Source organism: Arachis ipaensis, chromosome B06 (assembly GCF_000816755.2).
Source record: "Arachis ipaensis cultivar K30076 chromosome B06, Araip1.1, whole genome shotgun sequence".
NCBI lineage: Eukaryota > Viridiplantae > Streptophyta > Magnoliopsida > Fabales > Fabaceae > Arachis > Arachis ipaensis.
This window is the reverse complement of record NC_029790.2, coordinates 94948605-94973556: the sequence shown is the minus strand read 5'-3', so window position 1 is coordinate 94973556 and position 24952 is coordinate 94948605. Positions and strand designations below refer to the sequence as shown.

The 24952-nt window shown below is 36.4% G+C and overlaps 1 long non-coding RNA gene across 1 annotated transcript; it reads right to left on the bottom strand.

Moving 5' to 3' along the window:
* Nucleotides 8617-10878, bottom strand: LOC107648283. The gene is made up of 2 exons (XR_002348997.1): nt 10761-10878; nt 8617-8797 (listed from the first exon to the last, which is right to left on the bottom strand). It is a non-coding gene; the product is annotated as an uncharacterized LOC107648283 (long non-coding RNA).

The window sequence follows — 24952 nt, the reverse complement described above, 5'->3', positions numbered from 1 at the left end:
GTAAAGAGAACTACTCCATAATCAAAGGAAACATTTCATCGAACACATGGTAAGCATTAATAAAAGACATATTCAAATTGCAATTAAATTGGAACTAACAAGTACCCACTAATAATTATCAACATGCAATCACTCAAACAACACAATTAATCATGAAAATCATCAATGTAACATTAGCAATTCAAGATTCACAAGATTCATAAAATGGGTATAAAATGACAATTGAATAGAAATCATAAACTAACACAAGATCTAAACAAAATTATGTTAAGGAATTCAAATTAAGCAATTAAAACTAGTAATTAACAAGATCCAATTTAGAATTCAACAAGAAAAGATCAAATTAAAGCTAGATCTAGAGAGGAACAAGGGTTTCTCTCTCTAGAAGAACGAGAACAAAAAACTAGCTAAAAGTTGTGTCTAAGTGTAAAATGATTGATCCCCCCTTTCTCCCTAGCATCCTTGGGTCTTTTCCATGCAAAACCAGCTTGAATTTGGGCCCCTTGAGCCTCAGAAATCGCCAGACACGATTTCCTTTAATGAGGTCACGTGCAGCTTGTCGCGCGTGCGCGCCAATTGATTTTGTAATCCACGCGTGCGCGCCCTGTACGCGTGCGCGCCGGTGTGGATTTTCCTAAATTGCGCGGATGCGTCCTTCTTTGCGCACCGCTTCCAGCTGTCCTCATCCACGCGTGCGCGCGAGGTGCGCGTGCGCGCGCATGCTGAAGTTTCCAAAATCCAAATCTTCATGTTCCTTCCTCTTGTGCATGCTTTCTTTCTCTCTTTTAGGCCATTCTTGCCCTATAAATTATGAAATCACTCAACAAATACATCACGGCATCGAATGGTAATAAAAGAGGATCAAAATATAGCAATTTTAAGGCAAAAGAAGCATGTTTTTCATCATGGAGCAATATTAGGAAGAGAACACAAAACCATGCATTTCTTGTGAATAAGTGTGAAAAATATTGACAAAATCCCCCAAATTCTACACAATATAAACCACAAAATTGGGGTTTATCAGTTACCCATCAATATTAAACAAGTCAAGAAGCACCAAGATTAACCAAGAAATTCTCAACAATTGAGTAAGAGAATTCAACACCACTATTAAAATAAGAAACTTTAGAAAAGAAAATAAGAACAAGCTATATAAAAAAACAAAATTAAAAAGTAATGAATAAAGGTATGCAAATGCAATAAACAAAAGAAAATGAAAGATGAGAAAAAATAAAAAGTGCAAAAAAATTTTTTGACACATAAAAATGAAGAAAGTAAGAAAGGAAGATGAGAGAAGAAGAAAGGTATAAAGAAAGAAGAAAGAAAATAAGAGAGGAGGAGTAAAGAAAATAGAGAAGAAAACAGGGGAGGCAGGGCGCGGAATCGACGCGTGCGCACCATGTGCGCGCGCGCGTGGGTGGCAGGATGGACAAGCGACACGTAAGCGTCCTGTACGCTTAAGCGTGGATGGTGAGAGTGGAAATCGACGCGTACGCGTGATGTACGCGTACGCGTGGGTGCAGCTGTGCGTTTCGCACAGTGTACGCGTGGTGTTCACGTAACTCTCGGGTCCCATGTATGAGGGGCTGCATTCTCTCATCGACGCGTATGCGTACAGCGTGCGCGCGTGTCCGTGCTTTCTTTTTTTTTTTTTTTTTTTACAGAAACAGGTCACTCTCCTAATCTACAAGCATTCTAAAACAATCAAAATTCAAATTTAACAACAAATTTTTAGTTTTTGAAAAATTTTCAAAAACAAACAAAACTTATACTACAAGCAAAATGCAATTCGAAAACAACTATTCTAATCAAAGCATGAATCTAATATGCAACCTAGCAATCAAAGCAAAACATGCAAAAGTATGAAAAGAAGAAAACTACCTAACAATGGCAACTCAATGCATTCATTGATTACGTATACAAGATAATGGAAAGAGTTTACCATGGTGGGGTGTCTCCCACCTAACACTTTTAGTTTAAGTCCTTAAGTTGGACATTTGGTGGGGGTCCTTGCTATGGTGGTTTATGCTTGAATTCATCCTTGAATCCCCACCAATGTTTGCATCTCCAATGTCCACCGGGATCCCAAATTAGGTGCATAAAGCCCTCGAGTAAGCTTAATTAAATGACAAGGCCCCAAGAGTTTTGATTGTTGAAAAGAATTCCAGGGTCCCTGATGAGTGGATAATTTATACCCTTTTTGGCAATGTTTTTACATAGTTTTTAGTATGTTTTTAGTTACTTTTTATTATATTTTTATTAGTTTTTATGAAAAAATCACATTTCTGGACTTTTCTATGAGTTTGTGTGTTTTTCTGTAATTTCAGGTATTTTCTGACTGAAATTGAGGGACTTGAGCAAAAGTCTGATTCAGAGGCTGAGAAAGGACTGCAGATGCTGTTGGATTCTGACCCTCCTGCACGCGAAATGGAGTTTTCTGGAGCTACAGATGCCCAATTTGCGCTCTCTCAATTGCGTTGGAAAGTAGACATCTTGGGCTTTCCAGCAATGTATAATAGTCCATACTTTGCCCTAGATTTGATGGCCCAAACTGGCGTCTAAACGCCATCTAGAGACCCTTTTCTGGCGTAAAACGCCAGAACTGGCACCAGAACTGGAGTTAAACGCCCAAACTGGCATCCAAGCTGGCGTTTAACTCTAGAAAAGGCCTATGCACGTGTAAAGCTCAATGCTCAGCCCAAGCACACACCAAGTGGGCCCCGAAAGTGGATTTCTGCACTATCTGCACTTAGTTACTTATTTTCTGTAATCCCTAGTAACTAGTTTAGTATAAATAGCACTTTTTACTATTGTATTCGGATCGAACCTTTAGAGTTTATGCCATATGTTACGTTTTGGAGGCTGGCCATTTGGCCATGCTTAGACCTTTTTCTCTTATATATTTTCTACGGTGGAGTTTCTACACCTCATAGATTAAGGTGCAGAGCTCTGCTGTTTTTCATGAATTAATGCAAGTACTATTGTTTCTCTTTCAATTCACGCTTACTTCTTCTCCAAGATATACTCTCGTACTTAATTCAGTTAAGTCAGAATGAAGGGGTGACCCGTGACAATCACCCACTATCTTCGTTACTCGCTTAGCCAAGATCCGCGTGCCTGACAACCACAAGCGGTCTACATGATATTTAACGTAGTCATTGGACGACAGTCGGAGTATATTCTCTTGGGTTTCTAATCCACGGACTGAGTCCATGAGGTTAGAGCCTTCGTGGTATAGGCTAGAACCAATTGGCAGCATTCCTGAGATCCAGAAAGTCCAAACCTTGTCTGTGGTATTCTGGGTAGGATCTGGGAAGGGATGACTGTGACGAGTTTCAAACTTGCGAATGTTAGGCGCAGTGACAGTGTGCAAAAGGATAGAGAGATCCTATTCTGATGCTAGTGAGAACCGACAGATGATTAGCCGTGCGGTAGCTGTACCTGGTATTTTTCATCCGAGACGAGAAATCCGACAGTTGATTAGCCGTGCAGAAACCGTACCTGGTATTTTTCATCCGAGAGGATCATACAGCTTGCCATGGAAGGGAGCACGCATGATTGAGAGAAGACAATAGGAAAGCAGAGGTTCAGAAGCAACAAAGCATCTCCAAACGCTTATCTGAAATTCCCACCAATGATTTACATAAGTATCTTTATTTTATTTTATGTTTTATTTATCTTTTAATTATCAAAACCTCATAACCATTTGAATCTGCCTGACTAAGATTTACAGGATGACCATAGCTTGCTTCAAGCCGACAATCTCTGTGGGATCAACTCTTACTCACGTAAGGTATTACTTGGACGACCCAGTGTACTTGCTGGTTAGTTGTGCGGAGTTGTGAAAAGTGTGATCACAATTTCGTGCACCAGTCCCAAACCTTGTTCTTGCACCCATCTTCTCGGTGACTACCATAGTTAAATTTGGGTGACAAGGCTTGTGAATTCTCAATTAAGCATCCAAACATTCTCCTAGGCCCATGCAATTTGGTTCTACACCAACCATTGCTATTCAACTTTGAGCATGCAACCATCATGAACTTAGAGTGATGTTTCCAACCACTACACAACTCTCTCTTACTCTTAATTCCACAAAGAGCTCTAAGTTGACCATCATTTTCAATCAAACCATATTCAAGTGAGAAAGTAAAGCTTAGGGATAAGAATTTTACCCACTTGAATGTTGTGTTGGATGGTGACTTAGGAAGGGGTGGTCCTAATGATCTTGCAAGTTCTACTCCCTTGTGCTCTTCTTTGACTACCTCCACCTCTTGGCAAACTTCTTCAGCTTCAATTCCTTGCCCATCAACTTCTTCCACACATTCTTCATTGGTGGAACTTGCCTCTTGATCATCCTCTTCCAATCTTTCATCATTCATACTATGCCTTGGAGGTTGCGCATTATCCTCCTCAACACCAAATTCAAGCTCATTAGAAGAAGGTTCAACAACTTCCACAAGATCATCATCAATATCACTTGGTGTGGAAGTGTCTTCAAGTTTGAAATCCACCTCTTGTTCAATTTCGCCTAGCTCTTCAATCACTTCTTCTTCATTAACAATCTCTTCACTCTCCACTTGTTCCAAGACACACCCCATCTCCTTGTCCTCATGTTAGGATTCTAGAATCTCCTTCATGCTCTACTCTTTGGTTGGTCCCTCACATTCATCCGTAAAGATGCTTTGCTTGTTGCATGTGTCCCATGATTCCAAGGTGGCCGTGATTTTGGCAAATTGAGCCATGATTTTTTCAAATATGGGAGGTGATTCATCTTGTGGTTGAGAGTTCTCATACATTGGAGGTAGCTCATCTTGATAATAACATGGAGGTGGTGGTTTTTTAGGGTATTGGGGGTTGAATTGGGGTGGTTCTTCATATGGTTCACAAGGTGGTTGATATGGTGGATATGGGTTAGGATCATATGGAGGTGTTTGGTGGTATGAGGCTTGTGAGTGTGGTGGTTCAAAACTATGTTGGGGAGGTGGTTCATAGGCATAGGGTGGTGGTGATTGTGATTGACAACTACAATAAGGATCATCACACACACTAGATTGATATGCATTAGGATTAGGATTATACCCATAGGAATCTGGAGAGTAGTCATGTTGGGGTAAAGCTTGAACGGCTTGGATGGAATAAAATGCCCTTCGGTCTCTGCGCATCTCCGTGAGGAGAGTAGTCATATCCCCAAGCACTCTAGTCAAACTTGATTCGGAAAGAGGTTGTTGCCAAGAAGGTTGTCCATAAGCTTGGGGCTCCTCCTACCTTCGATTTCCAAATCCTTGATGTACATCCTCATTGAAGCTTCCATTTCCTACAACATAGTTTGAACCAAACTCATAGCCAAAGGGGTGAGAATTCATGGTGAAATAGGAAATAAAAACAAAAGCTAACAAGAAATAAAGAAAACAAAGTACTACAACTAGCAACAACTAACAAAGAAGCAAAAGGGCAAACATATTCACAATATATACAATAGCCAATAACATAGCACTATTGTAATTACCCGGCAACGGCGGCATTTTGATAATGAGCTTTTGTGTGTCGGTCTAGAATTTCTCTTATAGAAACAAGAACTTCGTTGTAAGCATAGCTCCAAACCAACAAACAATTTTCACATAAAAAATTTGAGTTGTCACAAGTACAAACCCCAATAAAAATTAACCGAAGTATTTAAACCTCGGGTCGTCTCACAAGGAATTGCAATGAAGTGGTCAATTATTGGCTATAAAAATGCAAGGGGGGTTTGATTTTTATAGTTTGACAAGAAAAGTAAACAACAAGAAAGTAAATGATAAGAACTAATAAAATAAAGGAAAAGAACTCTTGGCTAAGACATGGGAATTGAGATCACCATCCTTGTCTACAAACTATATATTGACAATTATGAGGAACCAACCCATTAAGTCTACTCTTATGCTTGAAGTAAGTATAATGTCTACCTTAAAGCATTAAGTACGTTAAATAGGCTTGATCAACATCAACCATAAGTCCCAACCTAGCTATTAATTAGCTTAATAGTAGGTTAGTGTCAATGGACATCAAATTGACCACATAGGATTCTCAAATCACCAATTCAATGAGACCCAATGACTCAATGTCATTAAATTCCCTTAGCCTAGGCCAAGAGTAAAGAAAACTACTCAATAACTAGAGGAAACATTCTATCAAACACCTAGTATGCAATAAAAGTAAACATCACAAAATGCAAGAATTAATGGTGGATAAGGATTATAGCCATATGGAGGTATTTGGTGGTATAGGGCTTGTGAGTATGATGGTTCAAAACCAGGTTGAGGGGGTAGTTCGTTGGCACGTGGTGGTGGTCATTGACAATCACAATAAGGGTCACCACATCTATTAGATTGATATGCATTAGGAGTGGAATTATAACTATAAGAGACCGGAGGAGGTTGTTGCCAAGAAGGGTGATCAATCTTTTGAGGCTCCCTCCACCTTTGACTGTTCCATCCTTGATGCATGTTATCATTGTAGCTTCCATTCCCTACAATATAATTTGAGCCAAACTCATAACCAAAGGGGTGAGAATTCATAATAGCAAATAAAAACTAACAAAAACTAACAAATAAGCAAAAGGCAAACATATTCACAATATTCACAATAGCTAATAATATAACACCATTGTAATTTCCCGGCAACAGCGCCATTTTGATGTTCGTTTTCTTGTACGGTTTAGAATTTCACAAATGAAATCTCATTGCAAGTATAGTTCTAAACCAACAAAGAACCCTCACATGCAAAAATATTGGTTGTCACAAGTACAAACCCCAAATAAAAATTTACCGAAGTATTCAAACCTCGGGTCGTCTCACAAGGAATTGCAATGAAGTGGTCAATTATTGGCTATAAAAATGCAAGGGGGGTTTGATTTTTATAGTTTGACAAGAAAAGTAAACAACAAGAAAGTAAATGATAAGAACTAATAAAATAAAGGAAAAGAACTCTTGGCTAAGACATGGGAATTGAGATCACCATCCTTGTCTACAAACTATATATTGACAATTATGAGGAACCAACCCATTAAGTCTACTCTTATGCTTGAAGTAAGTATAATGTCTACCTTAAAGCATTAAGTACGTTAAATAGGCTTGATCAACATCAACCATAAGTCCCAACCTAGCTATTAATTAGCTTAATAGTAGGTTAGTGTCAATGGACATCAAATTGACCACATAGGATTCTCAAATCACCAATTCAATGAGACCCAATGACTCAATGTCATTAAATTCCCTTAGCCTAGGCCAAGAGTAAAGAAAACTACTCAATAACTAGAGGAAACATTCTATCAAACACCTAGTATGCAATAAAAGTAAACATCACAAAATGCAAGAATTAAAAGAAACCCATGACTAACATAAGCAAGAATTCAATAATAACAACTAAGATAAACATAAAAGAGCATGGAAACATAAAATTGCATTGAAAGAAAATGAAAATCCAACAAGGGTTCATAAACATAAAAGTAACAAAATAAAGGAAATGAACAAGTAAAACTAGAAGACCAAAGATGTAATACAAGAAATTAAGAAGGAAAACTAAATCAAAACAAGAATTGAAAGTTGAATTTAAGAAAATTAAACCTAAACAACCCTAAATTCTAGAGAGAAGGGAGAGCTTCTCTCTCTAGAATTCTAACCTAAAACATGATGCAAAAACTAAACTATGACTACTTGGTTCATTCCCCCTTCAATCCTTGGGTTCAATAGCATTAGAAATGAGTTGGATTGGGCCCAAAATGAGCTTGAAATCGCTCGCCACGATTTGCCTTTAGTGAGTCACGCTGATCCACCCATGTGTACACGTGATGCACATGTACATGTCTCTAGACGCCGGGCAACTAAGGCAAATTTTATATCATTTTGAAGTCCTGGACGTTAGCTTTCCAACGCAACTAGAACCGCCTCATTTGGACTTTTTTAGATCAAGTTATGATCAATTAAGTGCGAAGAGGTCAGGATTGACAGCTTTGCGATTACTTCATTTCTTCATGAGTTCTCCATTTTTACATGTTTTTTCTTCATTTCGTCAATCCAATCTTTGCCTTCTAAACCTGAAATCACTTAACAAACATATCAAGGCATCGAATAGAATTAAAGTGAGTTAAATTTAGCTATTTTAAGGCCTAAAAAGTATGTTTTCATACTTAAGCACAAATTTAGGGAGAATTACAAAACCATGCTATTTCATTGAATAAATGTGAGAAAAATTGATAAAATCCCCCAAATTAAGCACAAGATAAACCACAAAATTGGGGCTTATTACACCCCTGGACCTCCACTACAAAAAAGACGCTAAATTGCGGGGTTTTTTTCGGTTTTTGCGGGAGTTTTTGACCTCCGCAAAACGTGTTACGTCGGTTCAGAAAATTGACGCAGTTATGTGTCCTACTATTTGATTGCAGGAGTTTTTAAGAAACCGCTGTTATCTGGTATATATTGCGGCGGTTTTTGACTTCTGCAATTAGCAGTGATTTTTTCTAGCTTTGTAGCGGTTTAAAACCCCCGCAATTCGGTAAGCCAGAATTTAAAAAAAAATTGCGGGAGTTTGAACCCCCCACAAAATGTGATCCAATATTAAAAAAAAAGAAGCAGAACAGATTCAAACATTCATAATATCAAACAAGCTAATCAAATACATCTTTTAAAACAATCTTCTGCTATGCCATTCTCACATAATTAGTCATAAAATTTACATTGAGATTAAAGGATTGATGAAAAAATAAAACCAATTTAATCAAACATAATAGGATTGCCAATTTGGTTGTCAATAAGAGTTCCTGCACAAAAAGATTAAAATAAAAAGTCATTAATTTAAGAGTTGTAATTAGTAGAAACTAAGTTGTAATTGAAAGGTCATTATTACATGCCCCAGCCAAAACATATTAGAAACTTATTTAACAGAAACTAAGTTGTAATTAGCAATAGAGTTGGAATACACACCCAGGATCATGCTATGCTGTGAAGGAACATTTGGAATTCAAGGGTCTTTTCCTTTTTAATCATAAACTTGCCAAATAAGGAATAAAATGACATTATACTACAATTTATATGGATTTACATGTATACTCCAAAAAAAAAAAATGAAAACAATAAACCGCTAGTTTGAACCATGAAGGCTAAGTATGGCATGAGTATGAAAATTCACAAGAATATTTAAAAGAAATTCACAATATAGCTTCAAAAGGCTATGTATGCAAATTAATTAGAAAAATACAAGCATTGAACCATGTATATTTTCATGCACAATTTATTGATTCTTTTTTAGTTCGGTGTAAAAGTCTACTCGATTTCAACTAATTTGATTTAAGGTATAACTTGCTATGAGATAAATATCTTCCAAACTTGTTTTTTCCCTTTTTATTTTTCCATTAATAAGACTCAAGAATTATTTATACTAATAAAAAATGACAGAAAGCAATTTCTTTATTCATATGCATTAGTATACTTGTTTTTTCATGTTAAAATTGAACAAGTGTACCTTTCAACAGACAGAATATCACCAAAGAATACAACTCCCATGGCAGTTGCAGCAACAATAATAAATAAATGAGTGGCTTGAATGTTGCTACATACATTATTAAAGGCATGAAAATTAAAAATAAAAAACTAAGAACACAAGCTAATAAGGAAAATTAAAGCATATAAAGCACTTCCCATAAAAAAAAACTATATACTAGTACTACTCTTTGAAATTGATCATACGCAAACTGCACTATATATATAATTAGGTGCGCAATATGTTTCCTTTACTGTAAATTGTCATAGTAGTTCAATATTAGACAATTAAGGTAATTCTTCACTAATTACCTTGCTTGAAAGATATCAAGTTTGGAAGCCTAGCTAAATAATACATGCAAATTATCAATCTCCGCGAGAAAAAAAATGCATAGCCTTAGATCAAACCCTTTATCATTAGCCAAAAACTATATACATAATTTAATTATTAGGATGAACGACTCTTCTCTAATTCATGAAGAACATAACTCTGCTCTAGTTCAATATTAAAAACCACAATATTTTACTAGCTGAATTGTAAAAATACAAATCAAAACAAATACTTGGCATTATAGAGTCATATCACTGAACACTTGGCGTGCATGAATTTAAACGACAATAATTAGCACAATCCAAGCAAATCAAATGCACAAATTCTTCAATTTTAAGCAGAGCAAACCAAAATCAATCTAGAATTATTAGCCAAATAATCAACAATACCAAACTCAAGAACTAAAATAACATATTTTAAAGTTTACTAACTATTTACAAAGCATGCCTATTAAAGGAAAGGATAAGACAAATCCTAAAAAAATCAATCCACAAGTTATGAGGCCATAGTAACTCATTAAGTCCTTAACTTATACAATATTAAAGGCTTTAATATTAAAAAAAAATAAAAACACAAGCTAATAAGGAAAAGTAAAAAAACACAATATGAGTAACCAAGAGAGAATTAGGGAATATGCAAATAAAGTTTGACCAAGTTTAAACAAGGTAAATTGCACTAAAATAAAATTGAATTGATCAAGTATGTGACATAGATAAAGAGAAATTTGTGAATTCTAAGTGGTGTTGAGAGTGAAAGGATTGAAAGCTTTCACAATGACAAGTAATGTGAGAGGTGCAATAAATTAATGCAAATCTAGTGAACTATTCTCATATAAGAAATGTGATGTGGTGTGAGTGGAATATAAAATTCAATGTTTATGAAGAGAAAATGAAATATTAATAAGCATTGCTTACATTAGATTTGTCAAAATTGGACTGCTCAATTGATGGCACCCAAAAGAAATCAGCATCAACATGCATTGGCCAACCTAACCGAAAGCAATCCATTGACCTGCAATTGGATCACTAGAAGTTAATACCCAGATAAGTATTAATAACAACCACAAGAGGAAAAGGGGAACAAAGCAAAGTAAATTATTAATAATCCAGTATTTACAAATACTTCAATCTCTTTAAATTGACATTAAGCATGAAATTCAAGAAACATGCATAATATTATTCAATTTAGGCAACTATATCATTTAAAACTTGCATAATCCAATAACAATTTCATTCATTGTAATATATTTAATACTAATAATTGACCAAAAGAATATGATGCACAAGCAAACATGCAATTCAAAATCCAAAGTGTTATAGAGGCATATCGCTGAACACTTGGCATGCATGAATTTGAACATGAATAATTAGCACAATCCAAATAAATTAAATGTACAAATTCTTCAATTTAAGCACAACACTTCGAAATCAATCAAGAATTATCATCTAAATCATCAACAATACCAAACTCAAGAACTAAAATAACATATTCAAAATTCACTAACCAAAGCTAATTCTAATTTAAAAATCCTAATTCAAACTAAGCTAAACCTAAAAATTCAGATTCAATTAAATTCAAACTAAATCTAAACAACAAAATTAAAATTTGGCTAAAAACTTCATCAACTTCAAGATCAGAAAAAAGAAAATGAAACTTGGTGCAAATTGACAAAATGAGTTATAGGGAGAGGGGGGATGCTAGTTGAACTCAGAAATGGAGCGGCTAGCAGTTGCAATGGGCAGAGGGGATGAATGCCCAGAACGACACTGACATTGGCTATTTAAGGAGAGTTGACGCAGAGGAAGCAGTGGCAGTTAATGAGGGGTGCAGTAGGTCGTGGCTCAGTGGTAAGGGATAAATAAAGAGAAAGAAAGAGGGCCAGAAGTGTGGCAATAGGTGAACAACAAGCAAGAGCGTCAACAACGTAACCACCAGCAGCAGCAGCCAGTGAACAGAGTTTTTGATGAGAAGAAAAAGCAGTGGCAGGGTGCAGTAGGTCGTGGCTCAGTGGTAAGGGATAAATAAAGAGAAAGAAAGAGGGCCAGAAGTGTGGCAATAGGTGAACAACAAGCAAGAGCGTCAACAACGTAACCACCAGCAGCAGCAGCCAGTGAACCCAGTGAACAGTAAAAATTAAATAATGGGGTTTATAGAACTCCTGTAGATTAAAAATAAAAAATCCTGTAAATTGATTTTTGAAAAGTGAAAAGGAAAAAAGAAAAAAGGTAATAATTTTTCAGGGGTTTATAAAAAGTCCTGTTAAATAATTCCGGTAAAATAAAATATTTTTTGTAGTGCTCACCTTTGCTCAATTAAATTCGCTCTAAGTCCACTTAAACTTCAAGCAAGTAAGCCCACAATTGTCAACCAATCAAGGCCACAAGAAGAATCTATAATAGTTAATTTTCATTTGATTGTAATTTGCTTTCAATTTCATTTAAGTTTGTAATTTAGGAGAGCCTATATAAAGGCCTTAGTTTCATAAAAATTAGGCATATTCTGCAAGAGAGGGGTCTTCGAACTCTTCCTTCACACATTCTTCTTTCTTACTTTGTAAATATTTTAGTTATGAATCACTAACTCTTTCCATTGGGAAAGAGAGCTCTATTTCACTTTAATGGATTAATTTCTTTTCATTCTTCATCTTCAATTCTTCTTTTATTGTTTCTTTAGAGAGAGTCTTTGTGCTTCAAAGATCTAATTACTATCGAGAGAGAGATTAGATCTATTTGAATTACATGATGAACTTGAGAAAGGAGTCACGGAATTCAGTTTGAGGCTCTTCTCTCATAACCCTCTTGATCAATACATTCTTAGTCTGGTATGTGAGATGTAAGCACTTTGAATTGAGGTCTTGAGGGTTGTGTGGCCTTTAAATCGGAAATTGAGCTTCATCTCTTCTCATGACTAATTAGATCAAGAGATTGGCAATTGATCAAGTTAAGTGAAATCAAATCACCAAGAGATTAGGGTTTGATTACTTATGATTTGCCAAGAGATCAATGATTGCATGATTAAAGAGGAGATGAGAATTTTTTATCCTGAAAGTACAATATCTCTTGATCCCAATGCTTTCTTTTTTATTTTTACTTTTAGTATTTTTACTTTCTGACGTTTATTTTCTTGCACTTTACTTTCTTGTACCTTCCATTCCTTGTATTTTACTTTTCAACACTTTATTTTCTTGCACTTTACTTTTACGCCTTTTACTTTCCTTGCACTTTATTGCTTTCTTTTAATTTCTAGCCATTTACATTTCTTGTTTGATTATCATTCCAATATGAACTGTCTAACTAGAATGATCAACTAACTATTGATTGCTTAATCCTTTAATCCTCGTGGGATCAACCCCACTCTTGTGAGTTTTATTACTTGATACATCAACTTCAAGATCAGAAAAAAGAAAATGAAACTTGGTGCAAATTGACAAAATGAGTTATAGGGAGAGGGGGGATGCTAGTTGAACTCAGAAATGGAGTAGCTAGCAGTTACAATGAGCAGAGGGGATGAATGTGGTGGCGCAATAGAGATCGCTAGAATGACGCTGGCAATGGCTGTGCAAGGAAGGTTGATGCAGAGGAAGCAGTGGTAGTTAAAGAGGGGTGTGGTGGGTCGTGGCTCAGTGATCAAGGATAAATAAAGAGAAAGGAAGAGGGACGGAAGTGTGGCAACAGGCGAACAGTAAGCAAGAGCATCAGCAACGCAACCAAGAGCAGTAATAGCCAACGAACAGAGTTTCTGACGAGAATATAGGTTTAGGAAAGGATAGACGATGGGTTTAGGGAACAAAGGCTCAGCAAAACAAAGCTTCTGGTGAGAAGCATAAATGATGGATTTAAGAAAGAATTGAGAATGTGGTTTTCAATTGGGCGGGTTTAGGTTTTCATTTTGCGCCAAATTTTGGGAAAAATGAAAGAAAAGGCTATTTCAAAAAATTAAAAATCTTTTAATGGGGTTTATAGAACTCCTGTAGATTAAAAATAAAAAATCCTGTAAATTGATTTTTGAAAAGTGAAAAGGAAAAAAGGACTTTTTTAATAATTTTTCAGGGGTTTATAAAAAGTCCTGTTAAATAATTCCGGTAAAATAAAATATTTTTTGTAGTGCTCACCTTTGCTCAATTAAATTCGCTCTAAGTCCACTTAAACTTCAAGCAAGTAAGCCCACAATTGTCAACCAATCAAGGCCACAAGAAGAATCTATAATAGTTAATTTTCATTTGATTGTAATTTGCTTTCAATTTCATTTAAGTTTGTAATTTAGGAGAGCCTATATAAAGGCCTTAGTTTCATAAAAATTAGGCATATTCTGCAAGAGAGGGGTCTTCGAACTCTTCCTTCACACATTCTTCTTTCTTACTTTGTAAATATTTTAGTTATGAATCACTAACTCTTTCCATTGGGAAAGAGAGCTCTATTTCACTTTAATGGATTAATTTCTTTTCATTCTTCATCTTCAATTCTTCTTTTATTGTTTCTTTAGAGAGAGTCTTTGTGCTTCAAAGATCTAATTACTATCGAGAGAGAGATTAGATCTATTTGAATTACATGATGAACTTGAGAAAGGAGTCACGGAATTCAGTTTGAGGCTCTTCTCTCATAACCCTCTTGATCAATACATTCTTAGTCTGGTATGTGAGATGTAAGCACTTTGAATTGAGGTCTTGAGGGTTGTGTGGCCTTTAAATCGGAAATTGAGCTTCATCTCTTCTCATGACTAATTAGATCAAGAGATTGGCAATTGATCAAGTTAAGTGAAATCAAATCACCAAGAGATTAGGGTTTGATTACTTATGATTTGCCAAGAGATCAATGATTGCATGATTAAAGAGGAGATGAGAATTTTTTATCCTGAAAGTACAATATCTCTTGATCCCAATGCTTTCTTTTTTATTTTTACTTTTAGTATTTTTACTTTCTGACGTTTATTTTCTTGCACTTTACTTTCTTGTACCTTCCATTCCTTGTATTTTACTTTTCAACACTTTATTTTCTTGCACTTTACTTTTACGCCTTTTACTTTCCTTGCACTTTATTGCTTTCTTTTAATTTCTAGCCATTTACATTTCTTGTTTGATTATCATTCCAATATGAACTGTCTAACTAGAATGATCAACTAACTATTGATTGCTTAATCCTTTAATCCTCGTGGGATCAACCCCACTCTTGTGAGTTTTATTACTTGATATGACCCGGAATACTTATCGGTAGTTGTACGGATTAAAATTTTTTCGTATCAAATTTTTGGCGCCGTTGCCGGGGATTAATTGTGATTAATAAACTACTGGTGGTTGATTTCCTAGATTAGACATTTTTTTGTTTTTTTGTTGCCTTTGTTTTTTTTATTTTCTCTTGCTAGTAAGGTGTTTGTGTTATTGCCTTACTAAGAATTCCTTAGTTGTGACACAAGGAATTTTAATTTTTCTTGGTGATTGTGTTCAATACAAAATTTTTTAATTAAATAGAGTTTACCTCACATTTTGATCAATCATATTACATGGGATATTGCCCCACCACCACAAAATAATTCATGTCATTATCCTTATGGTGGCTGGGAATATCAACAAGAAATGGCGGATTATGAGCAATTAACCTAAATGGGATATGCTCTAGGGCCACAAAATAATCAAGCAAATTATATGGGTTATTACCTACCACCATAAAATGATTCATGTCATTATGCTAATGGTGGCTGGAAATATAAACAGGAATGATGGAGTTTGAACAATCAAATGAAATGGGACACCCCCAGGGACACAAAATGATCTATATTTTGATGAATCTAACAACCACACAAATTGTCGCTGGGGAGGAGATTTTAATGCTCCATATTCTATTCATCAAGAGCCATCATTACTTGATTATGCCTCATATACATTCAGGCAAGATTACCCAACCCCACCTCATGATTTTTAATATCAAAACTCTTCATCACTTGAGTATGCCTCTGCACAAAATTCCTTATAAAATATATACAATTCATTCACCATCCACAAAATTCATTTCATTATCCACAAAAGTCATACCACTTCCAGAACATGCAACCACAAAATAATCAATTCCATTCACAAGACAACTCTAACCAACCACCACAACCTCCCTCAGATACACTTTCTAGGCTAAAATTTCTCCTTGCAGAGTTCATAAAGAACACTGAAAGATCTAATAAAGAATGGCAAGAAAAGAAAAGGGAAAGAATGAGAAAGCTGAAGGCTCTGAGTACCAATGACAATTCATTAGTCAAGTTCTTGTGGTGTTTATGTATCAAACAAAAAACTTGAAAATAAAACATAGTCAAGGCTAGGCTCAAGTGTAAAGCACTCACTCAAAAGCTCAAGGCTCTGACCATCAATGATTAGAGAGTAAAGAAAAGAAAGAAATGAGCTTAAAGAGTTCTCTAGTTACATGCTTGTGGTGCTTATGTATCAAATGGTAACACTTGAAAACAAAGCATTTAGAGTCGAAGTTTATAACTAATGGTTCAAAGCACCCAAGAAGTTAAGCCAAGAAAGAAATGGAAAGCTTGTTTCAAGGAAGGAACATAAAGAAAAGATTTCATAGAATGAGCTAGATAGAAGTATCAATCATTTGAATTTCTTTTGTGATTGTAGTATGCATAGAAAACTAGCCAACCATGAACATTAAGTTACTATTCTTCTCACCTTGGATTGTCAAACTTTATTGCATGATTCTTTCTTTGCTTGAGGACAAGCAAAGTTTAAGTTTGGTGTTGTGATGCATGCGCATCATATGTGTTTTTCTATGCTTTTTTATATCGAAAGTTTATTCATAATACTTAATTATTGAATACTTTTGTGCTTAAATCATAAATTACTTTCATCTCTTTGATTTGATCTATTTTGTAGAAAATAATGGAAAAAGAAGTAAAAAGCACAAAACAAGCATGAAAGAAGAAAGGAGCTTAAAGGGTGAAGCAGAAAAGAGAAGAAACAGGGGAAGGCAAGAAGCATAGCGCTAGCAACGCTAACGTTGCTTCACAAGTGCCAGGGATGAGGTCTGCATGCATACTTAGCGCTGTCCTCAATAACGCTTGCGACCCTTGGCAACCTGACCCTGTCTTCTTCAAGGGAGCATAATTTGAGCTACAAAGCTCCAAATGAGGTTATTCTAGTGGCATTGGAAAGTAGGAATCTAGTGCTTTCCAAGCATATATATGACTACATGATGGACACTAAATCTGAGGGAGAAAATATGCCCCAAAAATGCAAAGATGAACATCGTATCAACCTATAGTAAGGCCAGCTGACCTCTTCACCTTCCATGGAGAATAACTTGAGCTGTAGAGTTTCAAATGATGCGCTTCAAAAGAAATTTAAAAGTAGACATCCAGAGCTTTCCAACAATATATAATACTATGGGATGAAAATCAATTTTGAGCTTCTTAAGCTGGCGTTTTTAATGCTAATGTCACCTTGCAAATGCCAGTTTGGGTGCTGGTAGCGCCAGTGCTACTCCAATAGCGCCAGCTTGGGCGCTGGCAGTGCTAGCGCTACTCCAATAGCGCCAGTTTGGGCGCTAGCAACGTGAGTGCTGACCTTAAAAGTGCTTGTGACCCCTGATAGCATGACCTTGTCTTCTTCAAATGAGAATAACTTGAGCTACAGAGGTCTAATTGATGTGCTTTTAGTTGCATTAGAAAGCTGACATTCAGAGCTTTCTAACATTGTATAATAGTCTATAGTGGTCATGAAATTGGAGGACAAACAATAGGCATCTTTAAGCCCCAAAATCCCTTAACAGAGCATCAATAGCATTGGTAACACTAACGCTGGGTGAAAATGCTACGTGAGCCTGAGAGCAGAATTTTTGTAGCGTTGGCAGTGCTAGCGCTACTCCAATAGCGCCAAGCACCCCTGGACCTAACCTTTGCTCAACTAAATTCATTCCAAGTCCAATTTAACTTCAAGCAAGCAAGCCCACAATTGTCAACCAATCAAGGCCACAAGAAGAATCTAGAATAGTTAATTTTCATTTAATTGTAATTTGCTTTCAATTTTATTTAAGTTTGTAATTTAGGAGAGCCTATATAAAGGCCTTAGTTTCATAGAATTAGGCATATTTAGCAAGAGAGGGGGTCTTTGGACTCTCCCTACTCACATTCTTCTTTCTTACTTTATAAATATTTTAGTTATGAATCACTAACTCTTTCTATTGGGAAAGAGAGTTCTATTGCACTTTAATGGATTGATTTCTTTTCATTCTTCATCTTCAATTCTTCTTTCATTGTTTCTTTAGAGAGAGTCTTTGTGCTTCAAAGATCTAATTACTATTGAGAGAGGGATTAGATTTATTTGAATTATATGATGAACTTGAGAAAGGAGTCATGGAATTCAGTTTGAGGCTCTTCTCTCATAACCCTCTTGATCAATACATTCTTAGACCGGTATATGAGATGTAACCACTTTGAATTGAGGTATTGAGGGTTGTGTGGCCTTTAAATTGGAAATTCAACTTCATCTCTTCTCACGACCAATTAGATCAAGAGATTGGCAATTGATCAAGTTAAGAGAAATAAAATCACCAAGAGATTGAGGTTTGATTACTTATGATTTGCCAAGAGATCAATGATTGCATGATTAAAGAGGAGATGAGAATTGTTGATCCTCAGAGTACAATATCTCTTGATCCCATCGCTTTCTTTTTATTTTTACTTCTAGTATTTTTACTTTCCGTCGTTTACTTTCTTGTACTTTCCATTCCTTGCATTTTACTTTCCAGCACTTTATTTTCTTGAACTTTAGTTTTCCATCATTTACTTTCCTTGCACTTTATTTCTTTCTTTTAATTTCTAGCGATTTACATTTCTTGTTTGATTATCACTCCAATATGAACCATCCAACTAGAATGATCAACTAACTATTGATTGCTTAATCCTTTAATCCTCATGGGATCGACCTCACTCTCGTGAATTTTATTACTTGATACGACTCGGTATACTTTTCGGTAGTTATACGGATTAAAATTTTTCCGTATCAAGTTTTTTGGTGCTATTGGAGTAGCGCTAGCGCTGCCAGTACCCAAACTGGCATTGGCAGGGTGATGTTAGCGTTAAAAACGCCAGCTTAGGAAAACCAAAATTAATTTTCACCCATACTATTATATATTGTTGGAAAGCTCTGGATGTCTACTTTCTAATTCTTTTGGAAGCGCATCATGTGAAGCTCTAAAGCTCAAGTTATCCTTCATGGAAGGAGATGAGGTCAGCTGGCCTTACTACAGGTTGACACAATGTTCATCTTTGCATTTTAGGGACAAGTTTTCTCCCTCAGATTTAGTGTCCATCATGTAGTGCCATATATGCTTGGAAAGCTCTAGATTCCTACTTTCCAATGCCACTAGAATAACCTATTTGGAGCTTTGTAACTCAAGTTATGCTCCCTTAAAGAAGACAAAGTCAGGCTGCCAAGGGTCGCAAGCGTTATTGAGGGCAGCGTTAGCGTTGCCAGAGCTGAAGCATGCATGCAGACCTCATCCCTAGTGCTTGTGAAGCAACGTTAGTGTTGCTAGCACTATGCTTCTTGCCTTCCCCTATTTCTTCTCTTCTCTGTTTTACCCTTTAAGCTCCTTTATTCTTTCATGCTTGTTTTGTGTTTTTTACTTCTTTTTCCACTATTTTCTACAAAATAGATCAAATCAAAGAGATGAAAGTAATTTATGATTTAAGCACAAAATTATTCAATAATTAAGCATTATGAATAAACTTTTGATATGAAAAAGTATAGAAAAAAACACATGATTCGCATGCATCATAGACCGTATGCAAGAGGGAGAGTATCGACGAATCTTCGCGACTCGATCTAGCTTTTCTTTTGTAACCTGTAATGGAATTTTGTTTCGGATTCCTTTTCCCTCAAACAACAAATGGTTTGTCTTCTAAATTTCTAACCCCCTTACGTGCATATATTTATATTTGAATCCGTCCATCTAAGGATGAGTCTGAGCTTGTTTTGGTATAGACAAATAATTCTTGAGTCTTGGAAATTTGCTAAAAATTGGGTGCTCTTTTCACAACTTTGTATCTTTTAAGGTCATCTGAAACTTACTTGATTCAATATGCCTTATCCTTGCTATCAAATATTTTTGGTCTGGCTTCCTTTCTTGAGATGCACTTTAGTTCTTTTCTTGTGCATTTTGTTATTCTCTAAGAATTAGCCTGAATACCATGCAAGACATCTTTCTATTTCTAATGAGCACCATTTAGGTTGTTTAATCGCTCTAAACGCTAATACCTTTTCAAAAATCAACTCAAGCTTAGTTTAGTATTTGGTATAATTCGTAGATATGACCATTAAGACGTTAGTTCCTTAGAGCAAGACCTCTTGATGCAGAAGATGAACCGTGTAAGTATGCGACACCAAAGAAGAGTGTTGGGGCCTTAATTCTTGCCGACCGTATTGGCTGAATGCGAAGAAAACTTTTGAATCTTGAGAGGAAGATTAATCTCGGTACCAGTACTTGTGATATTTGAACCTAATAAACCATTTAATAATACTGCGATGCATTATCGTAGGGTTTAGGATGCACGTGGAGGCAACATCGTAAGGTGGTGACAAGCGTCCTTAGTAAGAAGACCCTAAGTGTTGTTGGAGGACGATTAAGGAGAAGGAACTGTTAAGTAAGGTTGTAGTCTAAAGCTGGGTATTGAGGCAGCAGCTAGAGGTATTAGACTGAATAGATTGTGAATTTCAAGGAGTTGTAAGGCCCAGAGTTCGGGAAGCGCAGTAAGAGGATAAAAGCTACTAAGAATGTTGAAGCATGTTGAACAAGGAAATCAAGCGTCTTAGGTTCTGAACTGATAGTAAAAAACAATGAGGAAAGATTAAGCGAAAATCAAGTTAAGGTTCTAACTGCGCAAGCCGACATAAAAGTTATGCAAACCAACAGAGCGAGCCTAGAGAGTTTAAAAGAGAAAGCTGTGTATTCTTGGAGACTACTTCGGCGACTGGTAACAAATGAGCGATCGACCTAAAGGAGTTCACTTCGAGGTACGTTGGGCTGTCTGAAGTGTTAGAACAAATTGAACCAATAGTATATCAAGTGTTCTTACAGCCGTGTCTCTCGAACTTGCGCGATGTATTCCATGCCTCCTAGCTCCAAGAATACATTCCCAATATAACTTATGTACTAGAACTTGAACCAGCTCAATTCAAGAAGGATATGAAGTTTCGAGTGACCTTAATTAGAATTGATAATGTAAACATTAAGGAACTCTGAGGAAAAGAGGTCTCATTAGAGAAAGTGACTTGGAAATCAAGTCAGGAGCACACTGAAGAAACTTGAATTGAGAATAAGGATAGACTACCCGCACCTATTCTCAGCTAACTGAATTCGAATTTTGTGGGCGAAATTCTTATTTAGGTGGGTAGAATGTAAAAGTCGAATAATTAATAAATAATTAACTCATAAATTAATATTTATTCTAGAAAATTAAAAAATTGAATTTTATAGTTTAATGTGATAGAGCTAATTAAAACAAGGTTTTAACACTAATTTTAAAGAATTTGGCCCAAAATTAAGCCAAACAGGACAAACCAGTTGAACTGGGCCCAAAATGGGCTCAAGGCCCAATCAAAACCCACTAACACATATAGGATCAGCCTTTCCTGCCCTTCCTTAATGGGAAACACGCTGATGCAGCTTTGGGGAAGGGAAGAACATGAACACAAACACCAAACCCTTGGTTAGATTCAAATTAAGGTAACTTTTGATCCGGAGCTCCGATCGCCGCACCGTTTGCGACTACGCAACTAGCGTGTCGAGCTCTACAAAGCCCAATACTTCATTAGGTAAGAATTCTCGTTTTTTTCTCAATTTTCTCCTTTCCAATTTCGAATTTGATGAATAATTATGTTGAAAATTGTTTAATTTCAGTGTTTTGGTTCGAATTAGCTTGGGGGTTTTATTAGGTTTAGCTCACTTGAGCTGTAGACAAGGTAAGACCCTAACCCTCTTGTGAATTTTTGAGATTTTGAGCTTAGGGATTGATTTTAGTGATATATATGGTTTAGATTGAATATTGTTGGTGTAAAATCAAATTGGAGGTCGGACTTGTGAAATTGGAACTCTTTTGAAGAGAATGGAAGCTTGAGATCAATTTTTAAAGCTAGGATTCGTTGGTGAGGGGCTGTGGTTGATAGCTTGTGGTGCGGGAAACACTTGAGGTGTTCCAAGTTTATCAGAGAATCGGCCAAGATATGGTTTTGGTTTCTCGTAACTAAAATATAATGTGTCGTAAAAACTTAGGTTAGGTAACTGTAAGATAGGATTGAAATGTTGATGTTGTTGAGGTTGATATTTGTTAGTATTTATAAGGATGTTGTTGGTAAAATAATGGTTTGTATTTTGGGTGATTGGTGATGCATGTTGATAGTTGATTAGTGATATGAATGAGGATGGTGTTAGTGAAATAATGATGTTTGAGTTATTAATGATACATGTTGATAATTATGTATGTAGTTGTTTTGAATATGAATTATTGTGTTGAGACGGATAAAATGATGTGTTGGATTAGTATTGGATGAATAAGGAGTGTTGAAATATGATTGGGTGGATTTAATGCAGTTTTGGTAAGTTTTGAAATGGTTTTGGAATTGGAAAGATTGGGAAAAACTTGAGTTTTAAGTTTTGGTCAAAAAAGAATTTTAACGAATTTTGGCAGTCCATAACATGAGCCTCGAAATTCAGATTTGAATGAAATCTATTTCAAATTAAAGATATTTTCAATAGCTTTAAAACGGTAAAAAATTTAAGGAAAACAGAATTTGTAAAAGAAGTTATGGACGCCGGAAAACAGGTGGAGAAAACTGATTTTTGTTGAGTTGCAGAATTTTGAAAATACTGGTGCGTGTGCGCATGCACATATGAACCGGGCACAGTGTGAGTTTTGGCTCGTGCGCACGCACAAGGGGTGTGCACACGCACACCCTGGGAATTTGGCAAGTGTGTGCACACACACTACGGCCCGTATGTACACACATGGGAAGGCCTACTGTTGCCTGCGTATGCATACCCTTGTGCGTACGCACTTTTAAAAGATTGAGCGGAGTATGTGCACGCACACATGTGTGCGTATGCACACTGCCCTATTTTTCCAAACATCCTATTTTGCACTAATTGACTTCCCGACAAGCTTGTTACCCTCCAAAACTACTATTTGAATAAAATTCACTATTTCTACACTATTGACCATTATCCTGGTTTTTCCCAAACTCCTGAAAAACTCAATTTAAAACCTGATAGGTGGTTATTTGGTAGTGGAGTGTTGATATGATTATAGAAAGAAGTATCTTGTTGATGAAGAAAGAGGTAAAGTAGATGATGATGAATAAGGAAGTGATGTAATGTTATATATACTGTGAGCAGTGGTTAAATTCATGATGTATAATGATATGATGATTAATGAATGAATGTATGTTTGAGATACCTAGGCGGTAGCAAGGATGGTGGTTCGTCCTACTTGCTCCAAGTCAAGGTTTGAGATTTGATAATAATGATGATTGTTTTAGACTGAATGAATATATGTTTGAGATACATGGGCAGTAACAAGGATTGTGGTTCGTCCCGCTTGCTCCAGGTCAGTGATTGTGACTCCTGAGTAGTAGTAGTAGTAGTAGTAGATTATTCCACTTGCTCCATGTTGAGTTTTTAAACACCCGCCTGGGTAGTAGCGGTAGTAGTGGTTCTTCCACTCGCTCTGGATTAAGCAGGTAGTAGCAAGGGGGTTGTAGCTCAAACCCACTTGCTCTGCAATGAGTGTTTCTGTCCATGGTTAGCTACCAGGACATGTCGGGTTGGCTATATAACTGACAGATGATATCATCAGCCATAGCACAGGCATGCATCAGATGTATTTGTGTGTTTTATTTGATTCTACATTAATTGGGCTCGCCTATGTGATTAATATGTCTACTTGCTAAATTTGCTACCTGCTGTAATTGTATTCTACTTGTGCTTGCTTTGTCTGTATTTTGGTTGTCTGTGCTATGGAATTTTTGAGGAACAGAGGAAGGTAAGAGGCTAAAGGATCAAGTTAGGTTGAGTTAGAATTTTGAACCCTTAGCTACCCCACTTTGTTTATGGCTTATTGATGTGAAGATTTATACCGGTTCGGAATTTAACAAAATAATTTCATTGTGAGCATAGGCAACCGACAATCGATCCTCAAATCAAAGTTTAATTTTTGGTTGTCACAAGTCCAACCCAATAAAAATAACTGAGAGTATTAGTCCCGGGTCGTTCTCCCTAGAAATTGCAATCGAGTGCTCAATTATTGGTTATGAGTTTCAAGGGGGTTGGGTTGATAAAAGGGGCCAAGAAATTAAATGGCAAGAAAATAAAGCAAACAACTAAAGAAACCAATTAATAAAGAGAGACATTCATGGCAAGGATTGAGAATCAAGACTTTCTATCCTAGTCATTAATTATCATACGATGATTAACAAGAGCTAATCCTATTTAGTCATCTTCAACATAGGAAGAAGGTATAATGTTATCTTCACTTGAGAGAAAGTCAAATAAGACTAGTTAATCTCAATCCAAAAGTCCTAATCAACTTACTAATTGAATTAGCAAGAGATAGAGTCAATGAAAACAATATTAACTAACAACCATGGTTCTGAAAACCGGACCAGACCGGCCGGTCCGACTAGTTGAACCGTGAACTGGGACTCATTACAGTTTGGTTTAACTTATAAAACCGCGAATTTAAAAACCACCTAAAAACCGTTGAACCAGTCGAGAACCGGCCGGTCAGACCGAATCGAGACCCAACCGGTTTTGCTGAAACAGTGCCGTTTTGGGTTTTGGACAAAAATGAAAAGGGAAAGCGTTCGGCGTTCAGTCTCCTCCTTCTCTCAAACTCACTCTTAGCTTAAACAAAAAATAAAACCCTAGCAGTAGCCTCCACTGCCGCTACAAGGAAGGAGACATTGCCGCCGTCCGTCGCGCCATCGTCGTTCTTAAGCTCTCCAACCTCTATTCACTCAAACTCCTCTCAACTCTCACTCTCTCAAACGAGGCTATCTTCCCCCAAAAAGAAACTCTAGCTTACAATAGCTTCCGCTGCCGTTCGTCGTGCTCAGGAGCTT